Genomic DNA, 27,724 nt, shown 5'->3' with positions numbered 1-27,724 from the left:
AAATATGATCTTTTTAAAACTAGAAATCAATCTGTTTTTAAATATTTTGCAACTTTTAAGTCCAGATTTCATTAATATTACTCAAATGCGTTAACGTTTAAATTGAGCACCCCGAAATGAATTAAGTAGATGTCTTTCAATACATTATGGTAGGTCGGCAGGGCACATACTGCAAACTCGCATACCTTTTTCATTCTTCTCCGCGGGTGGAATTGAGTGTATGACAAGATTCATATTCAAAGCATAAGGCACGAAAGATCTCCGATTATCACTTAACACATTATTGTAAGAAGAGAAGCTCCTTTCTACGACACAAGACGTTATTAGTGCATATTTAACTAATGTTAAATCACTTCTGACGAGTATGCACTCGTCTTGAAATTTACTGGTAAACAACATCATTTATCTTGCACACACAGCGAAAAGTGTCATTTCGACTAAGCACGTTTTAAAGTTTCCGTTTTACACTGTCGCCAACTATTCCATGTGTCTGATGTACTGAAAGTTCAGCACTTCTCACACTTTCAATACGTGCATGAATTTCTAAGCTAGCAACTTCTAAACGAGGAATTGCACTCGATATAATTCCAAAATTAGACTTAATATATGCCAAACTTCCTGACAAACTGTCAGAAAACAATTCAACAATATTGATAGAAGAGGCAAAGTATTCCACTTGTATTAGCTGCAGACATGATACCGAGAAACAGTTTTGTGAATACTAGTTCGTATTTGGTAAGTTGAAGGTAATTTTGCACAGCTACAGCTGTCGTCAAACCGCCGAAATATGACCGAAATATGACGTTTCTACGAAAATATCTCAAAATATGACCTTACGACAAAAAAAGCTAAAATATTCATTTATATGACAAATAAAAATCACTTAATTGTGACGATAATCACCTGATTTACACCAAAATCCAATCATGTATAAGTAATAATAATAACAACGTAAACGTTTCCACATTTTCAATACTAAAATATATTCACAAAATTATAAATTACACGGTACTAGTTTCTACCCATCTAGGGGTCATCATCAGCCGTATTGGAGCAAAGATCATTTTTGGCGAAATCCTAAGAAAATGTTATTTTAAAGAATAACAAGTGAAAAGAGAAGTTATTATGGTAATAGTTAATAATACAAGGAATATACATACTAAGAGGTTTTTAACAAAGAATAAAGTATAAATGGGGTGTTGTAAAAATTATAATCAAGGAAATCAGTAAGTTCTTGTATTGAAATGACATATATAAAAATTATATATGGCTTAGGAAGAGGGCTTAAGGTGGGGCTGAAGGGTGCGGGAGAAAGTGTAATTGTCTTGGAAAAGTACCTTTGATTAAATTTTGTGAATATATTTTAGTATTGAAAAGGTGGAAACGTTTACGTTGTTATTATAATTACTTATATATTATTCTCAGTTCAATACGGACCAAAAACATGAAATTCATAACCATTAAAAATCCAATCATGCAAAAAAATTGACACAAAGGAAAAAATATGTCTTTTCCTAAACATCCGAGCCCTAATAATAATAATAATAATAATAATAATAATAATAATAATAATAATAATAATAATAATAATAATAATAATAATAATACAGTAACATTAAACATTTCCAATTCCATATTCAAATATGCATATATTTTACCATCGACTGACCTGGAATGATTTTTTTTTCAGTTTCAATATCCTCACCGTGAGTACGAAAGGTCAAATTAGTTTCGCATGCCGAACATCGTGACCTTCAGTTTCCTTTTATATTGCACGACCTTACCGAGAACGTCAACTAACAGTACAGCACAAGAACCATAATTGAGGAACATAAGCTTCACTGCCGCCGCAAGGTGGAGAAAGAATCACATTACAGCACAAGAACCATAATTTAGGAAAACAAGCTTCACTGCCGGCGCAAGGTGGAGAAAGAATCACATTTCACACAAAGTCGTTGTTAAAACCAAATTCAATTTCAAATACTGAAAACAGCTACCTCCAGAGAACATGCTTTAAAAACAGAAAAATACAGTGTATCCAACTAGCTATCGAAAGCAGAATTTCTTCAATAATTCCTACAACAAAGATATTGCAACATCCAATAAGATTTGAATATGCATGGACGTGATTCAATATTTCGTAAATCTCAAACTCATTGATGTAATATATATTAGATTCTTCTTCATAGTTCAACCATGTTGTTAGTTTGAGTTGTTGTTTCCTCTACATTCCACACAGTTTACGGACGTTTCGAATACATTGCAGTATTCTTTGTCAAGGCGAATTAAATACCCCTAGTCGATCCGAGATAATAAGTTTCCCAGGCAGCTAATCAACTACGAAACTAGTTACTCTCCTTGGCCTTAAATAGTCTTTTCTTTGGCGGAAGGTCATGAAAGATCCGAAACGTATGGGTCACTTGCCAGGAGGCTGGGGATTACCGGTTCTCTTACGTGACGAGAGTTCGTCCTGTGTGTTCTTGTTGTAACGTGCAGCTTGTAATCCATGTATAATGGGTATCCAAGAACCGCTTATTTTGTATCCCTTCTCTAAATTCATATTGTTCGTGTGTTTCTTAACGTTGATAGCCTCTCGGATTTTCTTTCGAGATTCCAGAGAATTGCTGCTAAATTTTAGTCAAATAAAATTTCGTGTCTTGTTTCTCAGGAATACTTTGCTATAGCTTAAATATCCCTATCTTGGTCCTTGGTGTGATATCTCGTTTCACCTACGCAGCAGATACCACAGATATATTCAATGTTGTAGGCTCCAGGGGCCTGTAATTCTATTGTATCGTTGACTGGTGGCAGATATAGCTTCCGGTGTGGTTTATAGATGGTCCCTATGTCGTGTTTGTTTACCTCTAAAAAATGAGTAAAATAATACATTTCTTATATTTCCAAATTAATTAGTGAAGAGGGGGTTTCAGCTCTGACAGAAGGCAGTTAGCCTTTCTGACAGATAGTTTTGTCCCCCACCAGTGTAATAGAACAGAGATTTTCCGACTCATCGGGTATCCCTAGGAAACAGATGAGTAAAAGGGCACATTTTCGCCCTGGGACTCTCCATCCATCTCGACCCCAACAAAAAAAAAACAAAAAAAAGTATTTGTTTAGTTTCTCGCCTTCTGTCTCTAATATTTCTGACTGTTTTCGGACGGGTGCGTTCCTTCTTCCCTTTGTTCTCTTGTACGGCGCCCTTTCCTTTACTTTCTTCTAATTTTGTAAAAACTCGTCGGATATTGTTAAATGAGTATCCATTTCTCCTCGGGGTTACCGTGAGTTGTTCTTTCTCTTCTTCATATCTCTAAGATCGTATTAATAAGTAGTTTTGGAACAGCCTGATTTTGTGATAGGTGGTGGTGAAAAACAGGCGTGCAGGAAACCCAGGACCGGTAGCTTCCCCTCTACATCGATTTCTACGGTAGACTGAATATTCACAGGAATAGATTTGAGATGGTCGAAAAATAACTGCAGATAATTGCTCCCTTGGGGCCATGTGACGAAAGTGCCGTCCACGTAAAGGAGAAAGCATTTTGGTTTCAGACTTGATGCGGCTAAGGCTTTCTGTTCGAAATGTTCCATGTATATTTTTATAATTATCGGAGAAAACAGTAATTCCATTGCAGTCCCTTGTGTCTGTTCGTATAACTCCGTGTTGAAATAAAAAATATGGTCTTTTGGCAGTTTCTTGTCTAATAGTGCAAATACATACTCCTGTTAGCTGCAACTTAGTGAAAAGTAACGAGACGTCAAATTTACTAATACGTCCGTGCTTTCGATGGATTGATCTTTGAAGAACTAGATGACATTTTTCGGAGCTCCTTAACGTAGGTTTCATTGTGCCTTATATGTGACTGAACCAGTCCGGCTAGCAAACGTGCGATTACGTGAGTCGGAGACCTCATAGCGCTCACTGTAGTCCGCAGCGGCATGCTTCTTTATGAAGCTTTGGAAAGCCATCCTGTTTGGGAGGTATCGGGTCGGAGGAAATCATCTTCTATATTTCGACTGGAATAATGGATCGTTTATTGTTTTGTGAACAGAAAAAAACAAGGTTCAACACGCAAAACGAACGAAATAATTCTACAGACTGTGGAAGCTTCACATCATCGATATAAATTCCAGCTACGAGATGAAACTACCGTTTCCCCAAATACGGACATCATAGTGAGGAACCACTAACCCGTCAGTATACAAATATTTCACAGGCATATAACGGATAATAACACTTTTAGCGACATCCAAATATGTTGGGAAGTTTCAATTGTAATGTGTTTGTCTATACTAGTCTACTATTAAAAATCAGGTGGTATCTGTTAGTTCGTTCGTTTGTTTGTTTGTTCCGGATAGCCTCGAGAACTAGTGGACTGACTGAGAGGAAATTTGCTAAATATATAGCTTGAAATCCCGATTCGCACTAGGGATATTTTAGAATTCGATATATTTCACCGTTTCTAAATAGTGGGATATTTTACAGGAGTATGTACCAAATTTGTGCAATTTTCGCCCCCACATCAGCTAAAATAACGGGTATACCGTTGGCCCCGTCGAATAAATAAGTGCACAGAATGTGGTCTTGAAGTTACATTTTCTACAAGGTACGTCATAGGCCTATGCATTTTCTTCGTAACTCCAACAGTTTTCGAGGAAATTAAGCTTTCTTATGATTTTATTAATGAATGGGCTACTTATTTCACGCCTAAGTAGCGCTCTCGCAAAGCCATGCTCTTTTTGTAAAGTTGTTGTTCGTTTGTTAACATCCCAACTAGTTGTTGTTGTTGTTGTTGTTGTTGGGTAATTACCTATGTTTTTAACTTTACTTTATTATGACTTGTTTTGTTAAGCTAGTAGTAAGCTCAACTAATAGTAGTGTATGCTGTAGTTTTAAATACTGGAAATACTTAAGTTGTGCAGAAAGTTAAACCAGTAGTATTTATTGTAATATTTTCTTTCTATAGAATTGCTTGTTGTACTCTTGTTGTTTTGTTGTTGTTGTTGTTAGGTAGTTATGCTTTAACCTTACTTGATTATAACTTGTAATGTTAAGTTAGTAGTAAATTCAACCTATGGTATTGTAAGCCATAGTGTTAAGTACTGGAAATAATTAACTTGTGTATTAGATTGTATATGATGAGGCTGGATTTAGAATGTTAAACTAGTAGTATTTCTTGTAATAAATTTTCCTTGGAATTGCTTTTTGTATTCGTGTTGTTGTAGTTGTTGTGTAGTTGCGTTTTTAACTTTATTTTATTATCACTTGTAGTATTAAGTTAGTAGTAAATTCAACCTATAGTATTGTAAGCCGTAGGGTTAAGTACTGGAAATACTTATGTTGTGCATGGATTTATATATAGTGTAGCTGGATTTAGAAAATTAAACTAGTAGTATTTCTTGTCATATTTTCTTTCCATGGAATTTCATAGCCCAGTACTCTCGAATAGCTCAAGACTTTACGTCTCCATCCGACAGGGTCATATGTCCTCACACCATATAAGACCAAAAACGGCTTGCTAGGCCATGGATGTGAAACGGCTCCTTGAATTGTGTGCTCTACCTACCTTATGTACGTTTCCTAGTGACAGTGACTCTATGCATATAATCTTGGTGACAGCACGTTGGATTGTCATATCCCAATACACGTTTTCCGATGGTTTTTCGTTCTTAACTCATCAACGAAAGTGAAAATTAAATCTCCGGCTTCGAGGTGCTTCCGTAACCCATTCCATCTACCTATGTTCAAAATTTCAGATCTCTGCGTGCTGTAGATCTTGCTTGGCACAGACAGACAGACAGACAGACAGACAGACAGACAGACAGACAGACAGACAGACAGACAGACAGACAGACAGACAGACAGACAGACAGACAGACAGACAGACAGACAGACAGACAGACAGACAGACAGACAAACACTTCCTTTTATTGTTATAAGATTAGTATAGATTATTATTCCTATTTATCAATGTCATATAACATTTGTGGGCTACAGATGGAGGTTCGTATTCATGTAGAAATCTTAAACTCTTCCACAGTGCAACATTAATCCAATCGTAATAACCCTCCAGTTGTGTTCCACTTCACTGGTAGATGTCAGCAAACAGGAACGTCAAAGTTGGTTTGCAGAACTATAACTCAGTAGTTCAGTCCATACGATTATTATTACAATTATTATAATAACTAGCTGAAGACAACCCGCTTCTCAGGGTTTTTGTTGTACATCTGTGCGGTTTTCTCTATATAATACAGAAGACATGCATTAAAGGACCACTCTATATCATACAGAAGACATGCATTCAAAGACCACTCTATATAATACAGAAACATTCTTTCAAAGACCACTCTATATAATACAGAAACATGCATTCAAGGACCACTCTATATAATACAGAAACATGCATTCAAGGACCACTCTATATAATACAGAAACATGCATTCAAAGACCACTCTATATAATACAGAAACATGCATTCAAGGACCACTCTATATAACTTAATACAGAAACATACACTCAAAGACCACTCTATATAATACAGAAACATGCATTCAAAGACCACTCTATATAATACAGAAACATGCATTCAAAGACCACTTTTTTCCTGTTTCTTCCTTAATTTTCATTTTTTTCTGAGTACATAAATATATTATATGCTAAGTAATATCACAAATAAATATATACAGTACATTTTATACTTGTTGTCTGGCGCATGTCCAAACAGATTTTCTTCTCGTGCGGAACGTGAGAAAGCAACATACAACTGACCATGTGAGAAACAGGAATCCTTCAAATTAACTACGCAATAGTGGAACGTTTGACCCTGAGCCGTACTGATACTCATATCATAAGCTGATTTCACTGGAAATTGTAATCGTTTGGAACAAAATGATAAATCATTTGAGATTTGGTATGAAAAACAATTTTTCCTGTTTCTTTGACGGTTAGGGTTACTGCCTCAATTTCTTTTTTTTTTTTTTTTTTGCTAGTTGTTTTACGTCGCACCGACACAGATAGGTCTTACGGCGACGATGGGACAGGAAAGGCTAGGAGTGGTAAGGAAGCGGCCGTGGCTTTAATTAAGGTACAGCCCCCAGCATTTGCCTGGTGTTAAAATGGGAAACCACGGAAAACCATTTTCAGGGCTGCCGACAGAATACTGGATACTGGCCGCACTTAAGCGACTGCAGCTATCGAGCTCGGTGAGTGCCTCAATTTCAGTACGTATCAGCTTTATATTCAAGTATTACAGAAAATGCTCTCAGATGTATTCAATCAACAAACTGTTATGATTCTGGGATCACCACACTCCTGTCAGATGAAGGATGAAGGAATAAATCGAAATCTACATTCTGTTTCCAGTCATTCGACCGGGCTGCCGAAGCCTGTCGCACTCTTCGGAGGCAATAATTAATGACTGAAAGATGAAATGAAATGATATTGGACAGTGTTGTTGGAATAAAAGATGACAGAAAAAGCCGGAGTGCCCGGAGAAAAACATGTCCCTCCTCCGCATTGTCCAACACAAATCTCACATGGAGTGACTGGGATTTGAACCATAGGAATCAGGGGAGAGAGCCTGGCGTGGTGCCGCCTGAGCCACGGAGCCGCCCTCATAGACGGTATATAAAACCAAGGAGTACACCTCACAGCCTTCTAGAGTACATTCTCACTCAAATCCTTCCAGTAAATCCTCATACATTTTTATACATTCAATGACGAAGTCAGTCAATTTCAAGCCACACATCCCCCACACCACAACAGTTACTGACACGCAACTACCATAGTGCACGATGGGAGACTCGAGGCTGATACCACACATAAACACCAGTGGTCTGGGATGGGTGGTTATGTCTGCAAGGTGAAATATACGAACACACACGTCTATTTTATATATAGGCGGTCCGTTTCAAAGTTTTTGAGTGGTAGTAGTCTCTGGTCTCCCATCGTTAACTATGGTGGTTGTGTGTCGGAAGCTGTGATTGTGTGGAGAAGTGGGGGATTGAAAATGACCAACCATTTATATAAACAGACGTGTGTGTCCTGATATTTCATCTCACAGCTGCAAATACTCGAAGCTACTACCACACGCAAACACTAGTGGTCTGCGGCGGGTATTTTTGTAGCTGTGAGGTAAATGAAATGGCGTGTGGCTTTTAGTGCCGGGAGTGTCCGAGGACATGTTTGGCTCGCCAGGTGCAGGTCTTTTGATTTGATGTCCGTAGGCGACCCGCGCGTCGTTATGATGATGATGATGAAGACGACACATACACCCAGCCCCCGTGCCAGCGAAATTAACCAATGATAGTTAAAATTCCAGACCCTGCCTGGAATCGAACCCGGGACCCCTGTGACCAAAGGTCAGCACGCTAACCATTTAGCCATGGATCCGGACAGCTGTGAGGTGAAATATACGGACACACGTCAATTTTTATATATACTTGGCCACATTAAATCCCCAGGTCTACACATCACCACAGATATGGACACGGAACCACTATATTGCACGACGGGAGACTCAGGCTACTACCACACACTAACACCAGTGGTCTGCGACGCGTAGTTGTTGCTGAAAAGTGAAATATACGAGCACACACGTCTACTTTTATGTATAGACGGGCACTTTCAACCCCCGCATCTCCCATTCAACCACAGCTATTGACACACAACCAATATAAATAAATAAATAAATAAATAAATAAATAAATAAATAAATAAATAAATAAATCAGTGGTCTGCGGTGTGTAGTTTAGGCTGTGAGGTGAAATATACCAACACACACGGCTATTTTTATATACAGTATACAGAGGGGTCCAAAACAGTGTACTCACTGTTTTATAGTCAATACTTTATGACAAATTTCACTTTCAGGTAAAATTTTTGGCACTGAGAGAAAGCTGCAGACCGAATTACAGCTGTACGTGTATCTGGCGTAATGGCACCCCATGGCGATACGATGTGAATGGCTTGAGCATATGTTACGCGAGGATGAGGATTTTACAGGGAACTTTGTGTGATCTGACACGGCACAATTTAAACTTCACGGTACTGTTCGCCATAATTGTGTCTACTGGTCTCCAGTAAATCCTCACGTTCATGTGGAGAAATCGTAGCGTCATGTGCTGCTGTTACACCAGATACACGGACAGTTATAATTAGGTCTGTAGTTCGGTGATATCGGCATTGTTTAGAAGATGCTGGTAATCGTTTCAAACATATAACATTACTCTCTTCTAGTGAAAAGAATTGTACCTGCAAGTCAAATTTATCAGATGATATAGACTATCAAACTGTGAGTACATTTTTGTACCACTCATAGATATAATATTGCGAATGATGAGTGCCTCACTAATGGATTGTTTTGTCAATGGATGAGGCAGGAATACTTGGAACAAGTGGGAGTTGAAATGAGCTCGTAATGTTTTAAATTTTCGCCAGGAGATGAACAAATCTCATGATGATCTGATGGAAAGCCCCGTTATTATGGCCTGTACTGACGGAGGCCTGGTTTGTCATTTGCTTTCTAATCATCACACTATTACCAAATCAGTTATTTACTTTGTGAAATGATCCCGAGGATTTAATTGAAATATAACTGACAGTTGGTATTACCAATTGCGCATCATTAAATAGCTTGCATTAGGATGTTGCATCAGGTGTCATTGTTGATGCACGATACTCTCCGAATAATACTAATTACAAACTAGATAATTTGAAGCCCAATTGTTTCATTAAAGGAAAGGAGAACCTCCATAATTCTTTTTTGTTTGTGAGTATTGCCCTATCAATGGCCACTGATAAATTGTTAAATCTCTGGATAATTGATCTTAAATTCTGATGATTATATACTGGGAATCAGAATCGCTTCCGATTGCTGTGGTTTAATTGGATGTCTAAGGGATGTCCAGGGCCGTCATTTCTAAACGTATGAAATACAACCAATCAACGAAAGAACAGTCTTTGTTATTAATAAACGACGGCCTAATAGAAGATTGTGAAGGGTGATTCAGGGTCTAATGGTAAAATGAGAAGTCGTAGCTTGTCTATTACTCTCAACGAACTTAGAGTCATTTTACGATGATAATCTTTTTGGTTCATAAAATAGGGTTTGCTAGAACAGGCGAGTGCACTTCTAATTAACATCGTAATGCTCAAGATTTACTCTTCAATCAATCAATCAATCAATCAATCAATCAATCAATCAATCAATCAATCAATCAATCAATCAATCAATCAATCAATCAATCAATCAATCAATCAATCAATCAATCAATCAATCAATCAATCAATCAATCAATCAATCAATCAATCAATCAATCAATCAATCAATCAATCAATCAATCAATCAATCAATCAATACTGATCTGCATTTATGGCAGTCGCCCAGGTGGCAGATTCCCTATCTGTTGTTTTCCTAGCCTCTTCCTAAATGATTTCAAAGAAATTGGAAATTTATTGAACATCTCCCCTGGTAAGTTATTCCAATCCCTAATTCCCCTTCCTATATTTGCCCCAGTTTGTCCTTTTGAATTCCAACTTTATCTTCATATTGTGATCTTTCCTACTTTTATAAACGCCACTACTAATGTCATTCCACGCCATCTCTCAGCAGACAGCTCGGAACATACCACTTAGTCAAACAGCTCTTCTTCTTTCTCCCAGTTCTTCCCAGTCCAAACTTTGCAACATTATTATAGCGCTACTCTTTTGTCGGAAATCACCCAGAACAAATCGAGCTGCTTATCTTTGGATTTTTTCCAGTTCTTGAATCAGGTAATCCTGGTGAGGGTCCCATACACTGGAACCATACCCTAGTTGGGGTCTTACCAGAGAATTATATGCCCTCTCCTTTACATTCTTACTACAACTCCTAAACACCCTCACAACCATGTGCAGAGATCTGTAACTATTATTTACAATCTCATTTATGTGATTACCCCCATGAAGATCTTTCCTTATATTAACACCTAGATACTTACAATGATCCCCAATATGAACTTTCACCCCATCAACGCAGTAATTAAAACTCAGAGGACTTTTCCTATTTGTGAAACTCGCAACCTGACTTTTAACCCCGTTTATCAACATACCATTGCCTGCTGTCCATCTCACAACATTATCGAGGTCACGTTGCAGTTGCTCACAATTTTGTAACTTATTTATTACTCTATGGAGAAAAACGTCATCCGCAAAAAGCCTTACCTCTGATTCCACTCCTTTACTCATATCATTTATATATATAAGGAAACATAAAGGTCCGATAATACTGCCTTGAGGAATTCCCCTCTTAATTATTACAGGGTCAGATAAAGCTTCAAACACTCTACTTCTCTGAGATCTATTTTCTAGAAATTTAGCAACCCATTCAGTCACTCTTTTGTCTAGTCCAATTGCACTCATTTCTGCCAGTAGTCTCTCATGATCCACCCTACCAAATGCTTTAGACAGGTCAATCGCGATACAGTCCATTTGACCTCCTGAATCCAAGATAGGTGCTATATGTTGCTGGAATACTACAAGTTGGGCTCCAGTGGAATAAACTTTCCTAAAGCCGAAGTGCCTTCTATCGAACCAGTTATTAATTTCACAAACATGTCTAATATATTCCCACCGGGCGAGTTGGCTGTGCGCGTAGAGGCGCGCGGCTGTGAGCTTGCATCCGGGAGATAGTAGGTTCGAATCCCACTATCGGCAGCCCTGAAGATGGTTTTCCGTGGTTTCCCATTTTCACACCAGGCAAATGCTGGGGCGGTACCTTAATTAAGGCCACGGCCGCTTCCGTCCAACTCCTAGACCTTTCCTATCCCATCGTCGCCATAAGACCTATCTGTGTCGGTGCGACGTAATGCCCGTAGCAAAAAAAGAAAAAAAAGAAAAAAAGTAATATATTCCCAAAGCTTACATACAATGCATGTCAAACTTACTGGCCTGTAATTTTCAGCTTTATGTTTATCACCCTTTCCTTTATACACAGGGGCTACTATAGCAACTCTCCATTCATCTGGTATAGCTCCGCCGAACAAAAATAATCAGATAAGTACTTCAGATATGGTACTCTATGCAAACCCATTGTCTTTAGTATATCCTCAGAAATCTTATCAATTACAGCCGCTTTTCTAGCTTTCAGTTTTTCAATTCAATCTTATTGTAAATGTCATTTTTATCATATGTAAATTTTAATACTTCTTTAGCCTTAGTCTCCTCCTCTATCTGGACATTATCCTTGTAACCAACAATCTTTACATACTGCTGACTGAATACTTCTGCCTTTTGAAGATCCTCACATACATACTCCCCTTGTTCATTCATTATTCCTGGAATGTCCTTCTTGGAACCTGTTTCTGCCTTAAAATACCTATACATACCCTTCCATTTTTCACTAAAATTTTTATGACTGCCAATTATGCTTGCCATCATGTTATCCTTAGCTGCCTTCTTTGCTAGATTCAGTTTTCTAGTAAGTTCCTTCAATTTCTCCTTACTTACGCAGCCATTTCTAACTCTATTTCTTTCCAGTCTGCACCTCCTTCTTAGTCTCTTTATTTCTCTATTATAATAAGGTGGGTCTTTACCATTCCTTACCACCCTTAAAGGTACAAACCTGTTTTCACATTCCTCAACAATTGCTTTAAACCCATACCAGAGTCTGTTTACATTTTTATTTACCGTTTTCCACCGATCATACTTACTGCCTCATGCCTGCTTTATCAGCCATGTGGTACTGCGTAATAAACCTATTTTTAAGACCTTCCTTTCTATTACATTTATTTTTAACTACGACAAAAACAGTTTTATGATCACTAATGCCATCTATTACTTCAGTTTCTGTATAGAGCTCATCTGGTTTTATCAGCACCACATCCAGGATATTTTTCCCTCTGGTTGGTTCCATCACTTTCTGGATCAGCTTTCCTTCCCAAATTAACTTATTTGCCATTTGTTGGTCATGCTTCCTGTCGTTCGCACTTCCTTCCCAATTGACACCTGGTAAAATCAGATCACCGGCTACAATCACATTTCTTTCCATGTCGTTTCCTAAATAGCTGATTATGTTATATAATAATTCTGAATCCGTTTCAGTGCTACCCTTTCCCGGTCTGTACACTCAAAATATATCAAGTTTCCTATTATCTTTAGAACTGAGCCTTACACCTAGAATTTCATGTGCTTCATCTTTAACTTTTTCTTAGCTTACAAATTCTTCTTTCACCAGAATGAATACACCCCCTCCCACCATTCCTATTCTAACTCTACGATACACACTCCAGTTCCATGAGAAAATTTCTTCATTCATTATATCATTTCTCAGCCATCATTCAACTCCTATTACAATATCGGGTAAATATATATCTATTAAATTACTTAATTCTATTCCTTTCTTTTCAATACTTTTACTGTTCAGCACTAAACATTTTATGTCATCCCTACTTGATTTCCAGTTCCCTGTTCCCTTATCACCGCTCCCTAGGCCACCTCGTTTCCCTGAATGTACCTCCCTATTACCCTTCCAAACAAATTTCCGAACTTATACATACCACTGCGGTTTAAGTGAAGGCCATCTGAGCGCAGATTCCAGATCCCTACCTCCTACCCACCCATTAGGATCTAGAAATTTCACTTCCACTTTCCCACATACCCACTCCACAGTCTCATTTAAATCCCCAATCACCCTCTAGTCACTATCCCTCCTACGTAGTTTTCCACTAATAACAATCTCCGCTTTCCCACACATCTCCAACTATGTTGGTACTTATGCCTGCTTGCCTTACGTTGTTGGTACCAACGTGAAACACTACCACTTCTCCTTCATCTCCACCCTCTCTTCTACTTTCTTCAACATCTGCCTCAAACTAATTCCTGGATAGCACTCTGCCTTGGTTCCCTTTCCTCCACACACTTTCCCCACGTGTCTAACGATGTGGAATCCCCCATGACCAGAGCCTCAACCCTACCCACCTCAATTGATCCCCTTCCCTCCTGGTCAGCCCTATCTTTCCTGATAGCTGCAAAAGCTACTTTCTCCTCCCTTTTCTCCTTCCCATGACCCTGTTCCACCTGTCTTTTCCTGTCCTCTACTCTGCATTTCCCTTTCCTACGTTTTCCCTTCCTCCTACTTCCACACATCTCAGCAAAAGTTCCCTGTCCCTCATCTTCCCTCTGTTGTTCTGCCTGGAGTGACTCGTACCGATTTCGCACAGACACCTGTCCTGAATTCTCATCCTGAATAGAGCCCTTAGCCTGCAATCTCCTTCCCCTTATAACATTAGACTACCTTCTACAAATCCCCCCCTTTCCTTCCCATCGCTATTGTACACCTACTGTAACGTGTACATTGTTTGAGGGAGTCCTGTCTTCCTTCATGTCTTCTGTGAGAATCCTAATTTTCAACCTCAAACTCTCCAATTCCTCCCTCATACCCATCAATGCCTCGTACACCCACAGTTCGTACACTCGCGCTCTCCTGTATCACGAGGAAAATTATATCACTTCCATACGTTTGTGAAAGGCACTATTTTGATATTACCACAAAAAGTTATGAATTAACTTTCAATTTATACGATCCTTCACTTTAAAGCAATAATATGTGACAATATACATGAACTCATGTTGTTTGAGTCACCAGTCCATGGATGGTTTGATGAAGTACTCCATGTCAGCCTATCCTGTGCTAAACTTTTCATTTCTACGTAAATACTTCATCCGACATCTGCTCTAACCTTCTTGTAATATTCATACCGTAGTCTACTCCTACCGTTCCTACGCCTGAAATTCCATCAAAAACCAACTGAACAAGTCCTGGGTGTCTTAAGGTGTGTCGTATCGTTCTGTTCATTCTTCAAGTCAAATTTAGCCAACTCGATCACCTCTCACCAATTCGATTCAGTATCTCTTCATTCGTGATTCGATCTATCTATCTCACCTTCAGCATTCCTCCGTAACACCACATCTCAAAAGCTTCTATTATCTTTCTGAACTACTTATCGCACATGTTTCACTTCCATACAGTACCACGCTCCAGACTGAAGTCTTCAGAAACATTCTAATTCCTATATCAATGTTCGAAGTAAGCAATTTTTTTAAGAAAGCTCTTCCTTGGTTCTGCTGGTCTGAATTTTATGTCCTCCTTACTTCTACCATCGTTAGTTACTTTACTAAACAAGTAACAATATATATCTACTTTCTTTAAGACTTCATTTCCTAATCTAATATTACCCGCATCAGCTGCCTTCGTTCCACTGCAGTCCATTACTGTTGTTTTGGACTTAGTTATTTTCATCTTGTACTGCTTACCCAAGCCTCCGTCCATACCATTCAGCAACTTCTCGAGACCTTCTGCAGTCTCAGATAAAATAACAATATCATCGGTAAATCTCGTAGTCTGGATTTCCTCTCCCTGGATTCCAATTCCCTTTCCAAATTCCTCTTTGATTTCCTTGGAGGGAGGGGGGGGGATGCAGCCTTGTCTCACTCCTTTCTGGATTGCTGCTATCGCAAGTTTTCTCGGTCCAGAAAGTAAAGATGTAGAGGTTTGGTGATCTATATTCTCGATGAGTAGACGGGTTGCATGGATCTCATTCATCGTACTAATCCTGTTGACGAAGACACACTGGTTTGGTAAAATCTGGACAATGTTGCGTAGTCAATTGTCTATAACTCGTTCAAAGAGTTTTACTGAGTGACAGGGTAGGTGGACTGGGCGATAGTTTGCAAAGTCGCGAACATCACCTTTACCCTTCCAGACTGGTATGGTAGTGCTCGACAGCCAGAGTTTGGGGAGGCGTCTTTCGTCAAAAATGCGATTGGAAAGGGCGACAAGGACTTCAGATCCGCCTTGGCCGAGTGTCTTCCATACCTCAGATGGTACGTCGTCTTGTCCGGTCGCATAACCATTTCTCACTTTGATCACAGCTTGTGATACTTCCTGGATGTGAATTGGCAGGACAGATATCAAATCGGATAGCATCTGTCTTCCGTACGACAGGGGATCACACTACCTGCCTCTCACAAGGGCCTCAACTATGAATTTCAGGCAACGTTGCCACCAAAATTTACTAGGAAAGAGATGAAATCGAGCAGTGTTACTCGTATGTTATGTTAAATTAGAGATTAGCCTTTTTTTAAGCTGTACACTATATATAACTAAGCGATCTGTTATTATTAAGGATAATAGAAATGAGCTGATTTAAAATTTTTGGATACCATGTTATACCTCGTCCTCATCATTATAATTATTTCTTATCATTATTAATTATTTAATAGCTGTAAAATGATCCTCGTGGTCTCTTTAAATCTTTTATTTCTGCACATGTAAATATTGTATTTTCTGATGAGAAATAAGAAAGGGCCTATTGCCCTAATCTTTCCAGACACAATAAACCTATTCTATTCTGTTATATTCTTTTCTATTCCACCTCTGCGACTATTTGCTTTTCCTCCCTGAAATGGTTTAGGTGTCCATTTCTATTTAATCTAACAAAAGCTTAATTTCGCTCTTTTCTAGAAGTGATAGCCTCTTTTCACTATTTCATAACTACAAGAACGGGAAGTCATTCTGCGTCATTCCGAGTGAATAAATCGCACTGCTACTGCCTTGGCTACGGAACTCCAAAGGGAAACCAAGTGGGCCAACACGTCAAACATTTCTCTGGACTGGCGATTATGATGTTGTTAGTTATTGTTTGAAGGCAAAGAACGACTAAAAATCTTTACCCCATAAAATATAATAATTGGAACACAAAGTAAAAAGTTCGATTATTGAAGGAAATCATTGACAGGGGAAAGAAAGGAAAGACTTACAAAGAGTGTGAAAATGATACAACGTCCAAAGCTTGACGGAACCAATATCATTAGGATTGCTACAAAATTGAGGGTGTCATCCTATTTGCTTGCTTCATACGACGTGAACATTAAGGAAAGCCTCTACGAGTCTTGTTCAAATACGAAGTCCAAGATCCACATTCGGCACATGAAGGCCTTTTAATCAAGCCTCAAATAACTTCACAAAAAATTAAAATTGCAAACCAAACAACCCAAGCTTTGTGCGTAAAGGTTATAATGTTATAAAAAGCGTAAACTGTATTTTATTAACGATCCAACTTTAAGCAATTCATGTGTACAAAATTTGAAAAAATTACTGGCCTCCAGGTATGAGGCGAACATGCTATACCTACACAATAGGCCTGAGACCTAAATGTGAATAACAATATTAATGATAATAATAATAAGAGAGCTTGCTAGAGGCTTTACGTCGCACCGACACAGATAGGTCTTATGGCGACGATGGGATAGGATAGGCCTAGGAGTTGGAAGGAAGCGGCCGTGGCCTTAATTAAGGTACAGCCCCAGCATTTGCCTGGTGTGAAAATGGGAAACCACGGAAAACCACCTTCAGGGCTGCCGACAGTGGGATTCGAAACCACTATCTCCCGGTTGCAAGTTCACAGCCGCGCGCCTCAATAAGAAGAAGAATAAACCAAGGAAGTTAGCTACGCGGTTTGTGCCAGTAGCTGTGAACTTGCATTCTGGAGATGTGGGTTCAAATCACACTGTCGGAAGCCCTGAAGATGCTATTTCGTTGTTTCCCATTTTCGCACAAGGCAAATGCTGGGGCTGTACCATTATTAAGAACATGGTCGCTTCCTTTTCTGCCCAAGACCTGTTCTATCCTGTTATCGACATAATATCTACTGTTTCGGTACGACGTAAGGCAAATAGTAAAATTATTATTATTATTATTATTATTTTTACTTTTATTATTATTATTATTATTATTATTATTATTATTATTATTATTATTATTATTATTATTATTATTATTATTATCGAATGGATTCAGCTATAGTGTGCCAGTATTTTGATAATACGGGATTTAGGCTGCGTAGTTATTTTCACATTTCGTTTCCCATTATCGCACGGTGGAGAAATAAAGACCCGTTTCGTTTGACCTGTGGCCGAGTTGTAATTAATTTTGCTGAGTAAACATCAAATGTGTCACCAGTGATCTTTTTCATGCCGACATCGTACGACATGGGGTTGCGGATGGATTTTCAAAAATTCCACTACCTCTCCTGAGTTTTAACCCAAGATGTTGGGGTTCGAATGCGGACAATCTATCACTCATCGACATAATTTAAAAATTATGCAGTGGTCCTGAGTTAATGTCCCAGAACATGGTAGATGAAAACAACAAACTCCTTTTTTTTTCTGGTACACCCACTATGTTAGCTTAAAACCTCGTATATTTGAATTCACCATTCTGGAGTAAAATTGTTGTATGGGAAAGAAAATATGTTCCATAATTTAAGCCAGGCAGGTATATGACAGGAAAGTGTTTGAAAAATCACTCAACACATTTGACAGTGTAACACGTTCAAGAATGGTAATACTCACTACTGCTGTGAATAAATGCTCCATGTGACAATATTACCATTACATTTTGCTTGTTCAGCTGAGCAAATGTTGTTATAGCGACATTTGTATTATACCCGGCTCATCGAAATACAAACTTTTCGTTCGTTTACACACGGATATCATGATGTATTTTAATTATCGGTGGAATCGATATGCTCATTTATTTTTGCTAGCGTATCGTATTCGTTAAGCACAGGCCATCTGGTAACTTAAACATGTAATTCAAGGTAAATAAAAGTGTAATATAAATTCGTCCATCAATATGGTAACGAGGGGCATGCAGCAGTTTTGAAGAACAGTTTGAAATAATAACACCATTAGAAGTAAATTAGTAGAATTGTAGCATCATAAGCAGGCCTAGAATTTATGAAAATGAAAATCCACATCCTGTTTCCAGTCATTCGACCAGGTCAGGAATGGAATGAATGGAGACCCCATCTAGCGGCTAGGATAGAAATCGTGCCGGCTGCCGAAGCCTGTCTCACTCACCTGGGGCAATGATTAATGAATGACAGATGAAATGAAATGATATGGGAGAGTATTGCTGGAATTAATTATGACAGGGAAAATCGCAGTACCCGGAGAAAACCCTGCACCTCGTCCGCTTTTTCCAGCACAAATCTCACATGGAGTGACCGGGATTTGAACCACGGAACCCAGCGGTGAGAGGCCGGCGCGCTGCCGCCTGAGCCACGGAGGCTCCCCAGCATTTATATGCAATAAAAATGGCTGAATATCCTCATACCTACGGCCTAAACATGTTCAAAATATTTAGTGAAATGTGGTTTATTTTAACCCTGACAGTTACACCATACGATTTTCTGACGTGTCGTGCGAATGAATGCCATCTAGTACTCATAAGGAGGGGAGAGTTATGCCCTCCACCACCTCTTTTCCTTTTTCATTCCGTCTGGTAACTTTAAGGTAACTTTAAATAATAGGCTTTGAGTGGCACGTCTTCGAGACGTGTGGTGTAACTAAAGCGATATTTATAGACATTTTACTGTCAGGGTTAAATATAAAAAGGTGAAAAATATCTTTATTGTATCAAAATTAAACAATAAAAAGAATAGAGTTAAATATTTATTGCTTAACTTGGGAGTGGTAACGTGGGGTGCTGCTACATGTCCACGGTAAAATAACTACTGCCATTCGTGTTTGGTTAACTTTACTGTTAATATTTTTTCAACCTTTATTCATAAGTTCTCTTAAGTTCTTTACATGCGTCTCCAATGTTTTATGTTATAATTTGCTTTCTTGTAGCACAGACACAAAGATGTCTTATGCCGACGATGGGATAGGAAAGAGCTAGGAGTGGAAGGAGGTACAGCTCCGACATTTGCCAATTGTGAAAATGGGAAATCTCTGGAAACATATTTGGGACTGCGGACAGTGGAGTTCAAACCCACTATCACTAGTATGCAAGCTCACAACTGCGAGACCCGAACCGCACGGCCATCTTGCTAGATTCTTACAGAAATAAAATGGGCGATTATTGTGATCGGGGTGCTGGTGAAACTTTTCGTGTACTTACTTCTAGGTCATTGTGTTATAAGTGCTTACGATGCATGGAGTACAAAAAGCAAAACAACACACAACTAATGAATCTGAATTCGACTTTCAAGGAAACAGAATTAGGTACATTGAAGGCTCAAATGATGAAAAACGGAACTGTTGTTGCATCTGTGATGTGTACCTGTTTGTTTAAGGGACAGAACATTGCAGTTCTATTCGGTGTTTACTCTAGGACTCCTAAGGGGAGAGAGATAGAGAGAGATTTAGAGAGAGAGAGGGAGAGAGGATTCGTTGGATACTTAACTTTACATATCACTGATATTTTCCTTACAAATGTTCGCAGATGCTCCTCCTTTCGAGTAATTGTCCCTTGACTAATTTATGAAATGCATTATGGCTATTAGTGCCGGTAGTGTTCAAGGACATGTTCGCCTCGCCTGGTGCAGGTCTTTTGATTTGGCTCCCGTAGGTGACCTGCGTGTCGTGATGAGTATGACATTATGATGATGACGACAAATACACTCAGCCCCCATACCGGTGGAATTAACGAATGATCGTTAAAATGGTCGAACTTGACGGGAATCGAACCCGGGATATCTGTGACCAAAGGCCAGCACGCAAACCATTTAGTCATAGAGCTGGATGACTATTTTAAACACCATAGTATTATAATTTTAGTCGTCATATTATGCACTTGTTAAAATAAATAAAAATTGTTATTATGGGTTCCACCCTCACGGGAGTCCATGAAATTTTTTTTTTTTATATCGCTGGGTGTTATGTTTCTCGCAACAACAATTAATGGAAAATTGTATCCCATGATAAAAGTGATTTGACCAACAACGGTTCTTTTCAACAATGGCTGTTTTCTAAGAATCTAAATTGTTCGTAAAAGTAATGTATATATACCCCATATATATTTCTTTTTGCTATTTGGCTCTACGTCGCTCCGACACAGATGGATCTTATGGCGACGATGAGATAGGAAAGGCCTAGGAGTAGGAAGGAGGCCGTGGCCTTAATTAAGGTGCAGCCCCAGCATTTGCCCGGTGTGAAAATGGAAAACCAAGGAAAACAATCTTAGGGCTGCCGACAGTGGGGTTCGAGCCCACTATCTCCTGGATGCAAGCTGACTGCTGCGCGCCCCTAACCGCACGGTCAACTCGCCTGCTAGTAATAATGTTATTGGATTTAAGTCCCACTAACTCCATTTTTTTATGATTTTTCGGAGACTCCGTTATGCCGGAATTTAGTCTGGCAGGTGTTCTTTTACGTGCCAGTAAATCTTCCGACACGAGGCTGACGTATTTGTATTTGTAAAAGCATAACAGGGGAAAGCTATTCCTTTTACAGGCTGGACTGAAAATGTTGACACCTCAAGAGGAATACAGAATTACAAATGCAAAAGAGGCTCCCGAGCAGATTATTCAGTCAATGGAATCTATCCTAGTTAGAAAAATCAAGCTGGAACGATCCAGTCGAGATCAGCCTCCTACACGGAAAGGCCGGTGTTACGTTTGGGTGCAAGATGCTAAAATCAGAAAGGAAAAGTATAACAATTTGAGGAAGCCAAAATAATATTGTGCACATTGTAATAGATATGTTCGTAAAGCAGACTCAGAAGAACTTAAAAAATGTGTCAATTTGCTTGAAACAGATGAGTTAGAGTAATATCAATTTACACGTTACAAAATATGACTGTATGAGATGTTGGTGTGTGAGTCATCAATCCATAGACTGGTTTGATGCAGCTCTTCATGCCACCCTAACCTGTGCTTAGTTTTTCATTTCTACATAACCGCTGCATCTTACATCTGGTCTAATCTGCTTGGCATACTCATATATTGGTCTACCCGTACCGTTCTTACCCTCAAAAACCAACTGCACAAGTCCTGGGTGTCTTAAGATGTGTCCGATCATTCTATCTCTTCTTCTCGTCAAATTTAACCAAATCGTTCTCCTCTCACCAATTCGATTCAGTATCTCTTCATTCGTGATTCGATCTATCCATCTCACCTTCAGCAATCTTCTGTAACACCACATTTCAAAAGCTTCTCTTCTCTTTTTTTCTGAGCTAGTTATCGTCCATGTTTTACTTCCATACAATGCCACGATCCAACCGAAATTCTTCACAAACATTCTTCTAATTCCTATATCAATGTTCGAAGTGAGCAAATTTCATCTCTCAATAAATGACTTCCTTGCTTGTGCTAGCCTGCATTTTATGCCCTCCTTACTTCTGCCATCGTTAGTTATTTTACTACCCAAGTAACAATATTCATCCACTTCCTTTAAGGCTTCATTTCCCAATCTAATATTCCCTGCATCACCTAACTTCGTACGACTGAAATCCATTACTTTGTTTTGGACTTCTTTATTTTCATCTTGTACTCCTCCCCCAAGTCTCCGTCAATACCATTCCTCAACTTCTCTAGCTATTCTACAGTCTCAGATAAAATAACACTATCATCGGCAAATCCGCGGGTTTTGATTTCCTTTCCTTGGACTGTGATTCCCTTAGTTTTCAATATTTGAAATTAGTTGAGATTATTGCATACTAGGTACATTTTGTAGTGAATGGATGAGGTTTTAATAAAATTGTAATTTTTAAATAATAATAATAATAATAATAATAATAATAATAATAATAATAATAATAATAATAATAATAATTTTATTTATTTATTTATTTATAACTTATCTAAAATACATTTGCAAATATGCAGTAGGATATTATACATTATCTTTGCAATTATTTACACCTGCAAAGCACTTGATGTGCTTATCTGCCGGTGTAGTTGTTTCACATTTATATACAATGTTGCAATCCTTACTGTTTACAACATTAATAAGGTATGTATATTTACATTAGCATTGTAATTTTGTCCTGTGGTGTGAGTTTTTCTTAATCCCTGAAAGTATCACTCAATGTAGATAAGTCTTTGGTACATTTTTCATTCATGAACAAATATTTAAACTGTAATTTTATTATCTATGATCCATAGTTTCACATGTTTTTTTAGTTGATATTTGGTTTTCAAGTGTGTCAATTCTGAGGGCAACTTGTTCAAAAATTTAGGAACTACAACTTGCAGTGTTCTGGATCCATATTTGTTGTAGTACCTCATGACCTGAAAATAACTTATATGTCTCAGTCTTGTTCCATGTGTATGTTCATTAACAATTCTATATGGTGGCTTCCAGTAATTTTCTTTAATTATGTTGTACATATATAGTTGTTTAACTCTCAAGAACCTTTCCTTCTGGTACATCCCTGCTAACATATCCTCACTTAAGCTAAATATTCCCCTGTTTTCATACCAAAAGAATGCTTTGACAATGCGATTTTGTAACATTTGTACCATGTTTATGTCTGTAACAGAAGCTGATCCCCATACACTTACACCATACGATATAAGTGACTCAACAAGTGAATGATAAACCAATTTTAAGCTATCATGAGGTATTATGTACTTAACCATTTGCATTTTGAACAAGCTTAGCCTCAGTCTTTCACACAACTTATTAATATGTTGCTTCCATGAAAAATATCTATCTATTATTATACCTAAATATTTCATGTTATCAACTTCCTCTATTACATAGTCACAATTGCATGATTTTTGTTCACCATCGTGAATGCACTGAACTGAATGGCCTGTTATTTTAATGTTTTCTCTTTGCATTTTTGGGGTAGTAATGTACAAGACTTTTGTTTTTGAAGTGTTAATTACTAGACCCTTATCATGGCACCTTTCTTGAAAGTAGTTGTACTCCATTTGTAAATGCTTCTCTGCTACTTTTGGGTTTTTATGTACTGATACAATTATTTTATCGTCTGCATACATGAAATATTTACATTTTTTAAAACATGAGCTTATATCATTGACAAAAATAATATACAAAATGGGTCCTAGGATACTTTCTTGTGGAACACCTCTTTTAATAGAAGTTATTTCTCCATATATATTATCAATTTTTACCCTATACGTTCGGTCAGTCAGATAACTTTCAAAAACTTTTAGTGGTGTTCCTCTTACCCCAATTTTGCTTAAGGCTGCAATAATTTTTTCATGGGAAATTGAATCAAATGCCTTTGAGAAATCAATAAACATAGCTAAAATGTGCATACCTTGATTTAGCTTCCCATTGATCAAATTGGAGAATTCCTCAAGAAGATTACTTGTACCCTTGTGTTTTTGATAAGCAAATTGATGTTCATCAATAATTTTAAATTTTTCTAAATATGAGATTAGGTGATCAGCAATGTATCTTTCAACTGCTTTACCTATAGTTTGAAGAATAGATATCTGTCTATAGTTTTCATACTGTAAATGTGAACCTTGCTTGTAAATAGGTCTCACTATGGCAGTCTTCAGATCCTTTGGGAAAATACCTGTCTCTATTATTTTATTGATTAGCTTCTGTATTACTGGTGTTACTATGTCTATGTTATCTTTCAGATGTTTAACTGTTAATTTATCCATGCCTGGTGATTTATTTATGTCCATTCCTTCAATTATGTGTGCTATATCTGCTGTACTTGCTAGTGGTAGATAAAATGATGAAAGTCTCTCTGTATTAGGTAATGGTCTTCGTTGTACTCTACATTCATGTACTACCTTGTCTAGCTGTTCTGAAAATGTTTTTGAAAAGTTATCAACTATATTTTCTAGTGAGTCTTGCCTTCCTAAATAATGTCTTACCGTTTCTTCTATTGTCCATTTCTTTTTAGTCTTTAGCACATCATTTAATACTTCCCAAGTTTTCTTCATGTCCCCTCTACAACTTTCAAACTGCAATCTGTAATACTTTCTTTTTGCTTTTTGAATATCAGCTATTATATCATTCCTCATTCTTTTATATAACCTCCTTGAATTTTCCTTATTTTCTGGATTTAAATTTGATGCATTTTTCCATCTTTTGAAAAGTCTGTCCCTTTCTTTGATTTTTTCTATTATAGCACCCGTCAGCCACAGTTGAGAGTCTTTCCTTCTCTTCTGTTTTTTTGTATCCTTCGTTTCAATAGTTGCCTTATTAACTGCATTGCAAATCTTCATGTATATATCATTTGAACTCATGTTCTCATTTATTTCTTTTGCAATAATTTCTATTTCTGTTCTTAACATGGATTTACTCACCCTTTCCTGTATGTTATCTATAACTTTTTCACTTGGAACATATTTATTACACCTAGTATCATGTGATATCTGTACAGTTCTTATATAATGATCAGAAACTTTAGTCTGAATTACAGAAGAATCTCTTACATTTTTCCCACTCCTAACCAATGCATGGTCGATGCAGGATTGTGTTAGTTTTCCATTTACATATTCTTCCCTTGTGAACTTGTTAATGCAATGAACTAACTGATGATCTGCTAGCACATTATTGTACAAGGATGTGACTCTGCTGTCTTTCAGAATATCTATGTTCATGTCCCCAATAATTATTAAGTTTCTGGCATTCATACTATGTAAATGAAGATCTAACTCCTCCACAAAATCCTTTGGATTATAGTCAGGTGGTCTGTATACTGCCATAATGATCCCATATAGTGTTCCATTAATCCAAACTTCCCCTGATAAATTTTCAAATTGATTTGTTATACATTTCTTTTCTTTAAATATGAACCCTTCCTTGACAAAAATGACTATTCCTCCACCCCTAGAAACATTTCTTATTGAATAATGCATACTATATCCTTCTAACTCATACTGCTCAATTTCCATTTCATTATTTACACTTATTTCACTAAATATTAGCACATCTACCAGTGGCCTGCTGTGTCTTAATATTATAACCATCTGATCCCAATATTTTCTAATTGATCTGATATTCATATGAAGTAGAGACATTTCACTTTCTTGTTTCTTTGTCATCTGTAGCCATTCATCACAATTATTGTATACCTTTGAGTCTAGTAATAAACTACAACTATCAATGTAACTAACATCCATAACTAAATTTAAGATACATTAGAGTAAAATTAAATATTGATATTTTCATAATCATAATAATCATAATAATAATCATAATAATAATGATAACCTGACGCGTTGCCCTCTAAACCGCGGGGCCGGACTTCTTTAAATTTTAACTTAATTTTGTTAATTACCCATGTAAGTGTGCAGCATAAAATTTACAGATTTGACATTTTTAGTAAAATGAAAAAATCGGTTAGTGCGACTGTCGGCTGTAAAGACCGTTGATTAGTGGCCCTTTGGGAGTTCTTATAACCGATTTCGATTGTATCATGTTGGACCTCGTCTTCGGACACTGGAGGCAGGAAGAATTTTTCCTCAACTTCCGAGTTCCAGTTATGAGGCTAAGTGACAAAATACTTCTTTTTCAAACAATTCTTTACTGTTATAATGAAAAACCGGAAAGAGTCCACTGTCCAACATCCTCTCATGCTGAAGAAATTTATTCATCTTGGCTAAGTTTCCCTCTGCCATCATGAGGAACTTTAATTGACGTCCTTCCGCTCAATGTATCGCTCAAGTTGAGAGTTGCTAAGATGTGTGGTGGCTGTGGTCAGGAACTCCCCCGTGCGCCAACCATGGGGTTGAAGCCTGGATGTGGTGAGGAAAATCCCTGCGGACGTTCTGGAGGAGAACTGTTGATTGAGACTTCAGAAGCAATGTTTCGCGGGTGCGACTGCCATCACATAATAAGCTAGGAGGGAGAGATAAACGCGTATACCGCCGTAGGAAGGGGCCATCCTGCCAACGAACTAATCGCTGGCGAGGGTTCTGGATATCCCGAAGGAATTATACGCTCTGCCTCACAGAGAAACAAATGACACATAGACGATTAGAAATTAACACTATCGCACGTATGCAGGTTATTTCAAATCTAGAAATATTCTTATTCATGCTGATCTTTCTAAATGCCTTCTGAAGTTAATAGCAATGCTTGTTTCAAAAGTGATTTACTGGGGATTTTTCTTTCTTTTTTCTTTAGAATTCGCTGTGCTGAATGGCTCAGGCGGTTGACGCGCTGGCCTTCTGACCCCAACTTGGCCGGTTCGATCCTGGCTCAGTACTGTGGTAATTGAAGGTGCTCAAACACGTTAGCTCAGTGTTGGTAGATTTATTGGCACTAAAAAGAACTCCTGCGGGACAAAATTACTGCGCCTCGGCGTCTCCGAAAACGGAAAAGGTAGTTGGTGGGACTTAAAGCAAATAACTTATTTTTTTTACAATTGACCTTTACGTCACACCGATTCAGGTAGGTCTTATGGCGGCGATGGGAAGGGAAAGGGCTAGGCGTGAATGGAAGGGGCGTGGCCTTAATTAAGGTACAGACCCAGCTTTTTCCTGGTGTGAAAATGGTAAACCACGGAAAGCCATCTTCAGTGTTGCGGACAGTGTAGTTCAAAGCCACCATCTCCCGAATGCAAGTTCACAGCTGCGCTCTCCTAACCTAATGGCTTACTCGTTCGGTAAACTACTGAGGATAATATTTGTAATAATAATAATAATAATAATTGTACCGGGCGGTACACCTCCACTCCGTTAATTTAAAATGTGCGCCTGTTGGAACTCCTCTGCTGGAGGAGGGCTGAACTTTATCTACGCTGTTAATTCTTTACTTTCTCAAAAGATGTCACCATGTGGAAAAATTTGAGTTTTTGAACTGTGTCACTTTTGATGTGTTTTTGTTTAGCTTGAAGTAAGAAGTGTGAACTTTCTCTTCTAGAGGACACTACTGAAGATCAACAATAGTGTAACCTAGTGCGGAGTCAAAGAACTATTTTGTTGGAGAAAATTTAATTTCAAGAGTTTGTTCTTTGTTAAA

The 27,724-nt window shown here is 38.0% G+C and overlaps 1 pseudogene; it reads right to left on the bottom strand.

Annotated features, from left to right (window-relative positions):
* Positions 1-21,646: 21,646 nt before the first annotated feature.
* LOC136877811 (uncharacterized) overlaps positions 21,647-27,724 on the bottom strand; it is a 28,853-nt pseudogene continuing 22,775 nt past the window's right edge.

This window comes from Anabrus simplex, chromosome 7, assembly GCF_040414725.1.
Source record: "Anabrus simplex isolate iqAnaSimp1 chromosome 7, ASM4041472v1, whole genome shotgun sequence".
NCBI classification, from domain to species: domain Eukaryota; kingdom Metazoa; phylum Arthropoda; class Insecta; order Orthoptera; family Tettigoniidae; genus Anabrus; species Anabrus simplex.
This window is presented reverse-complemented; position numbering and strand designations above follow the sequence as displayed.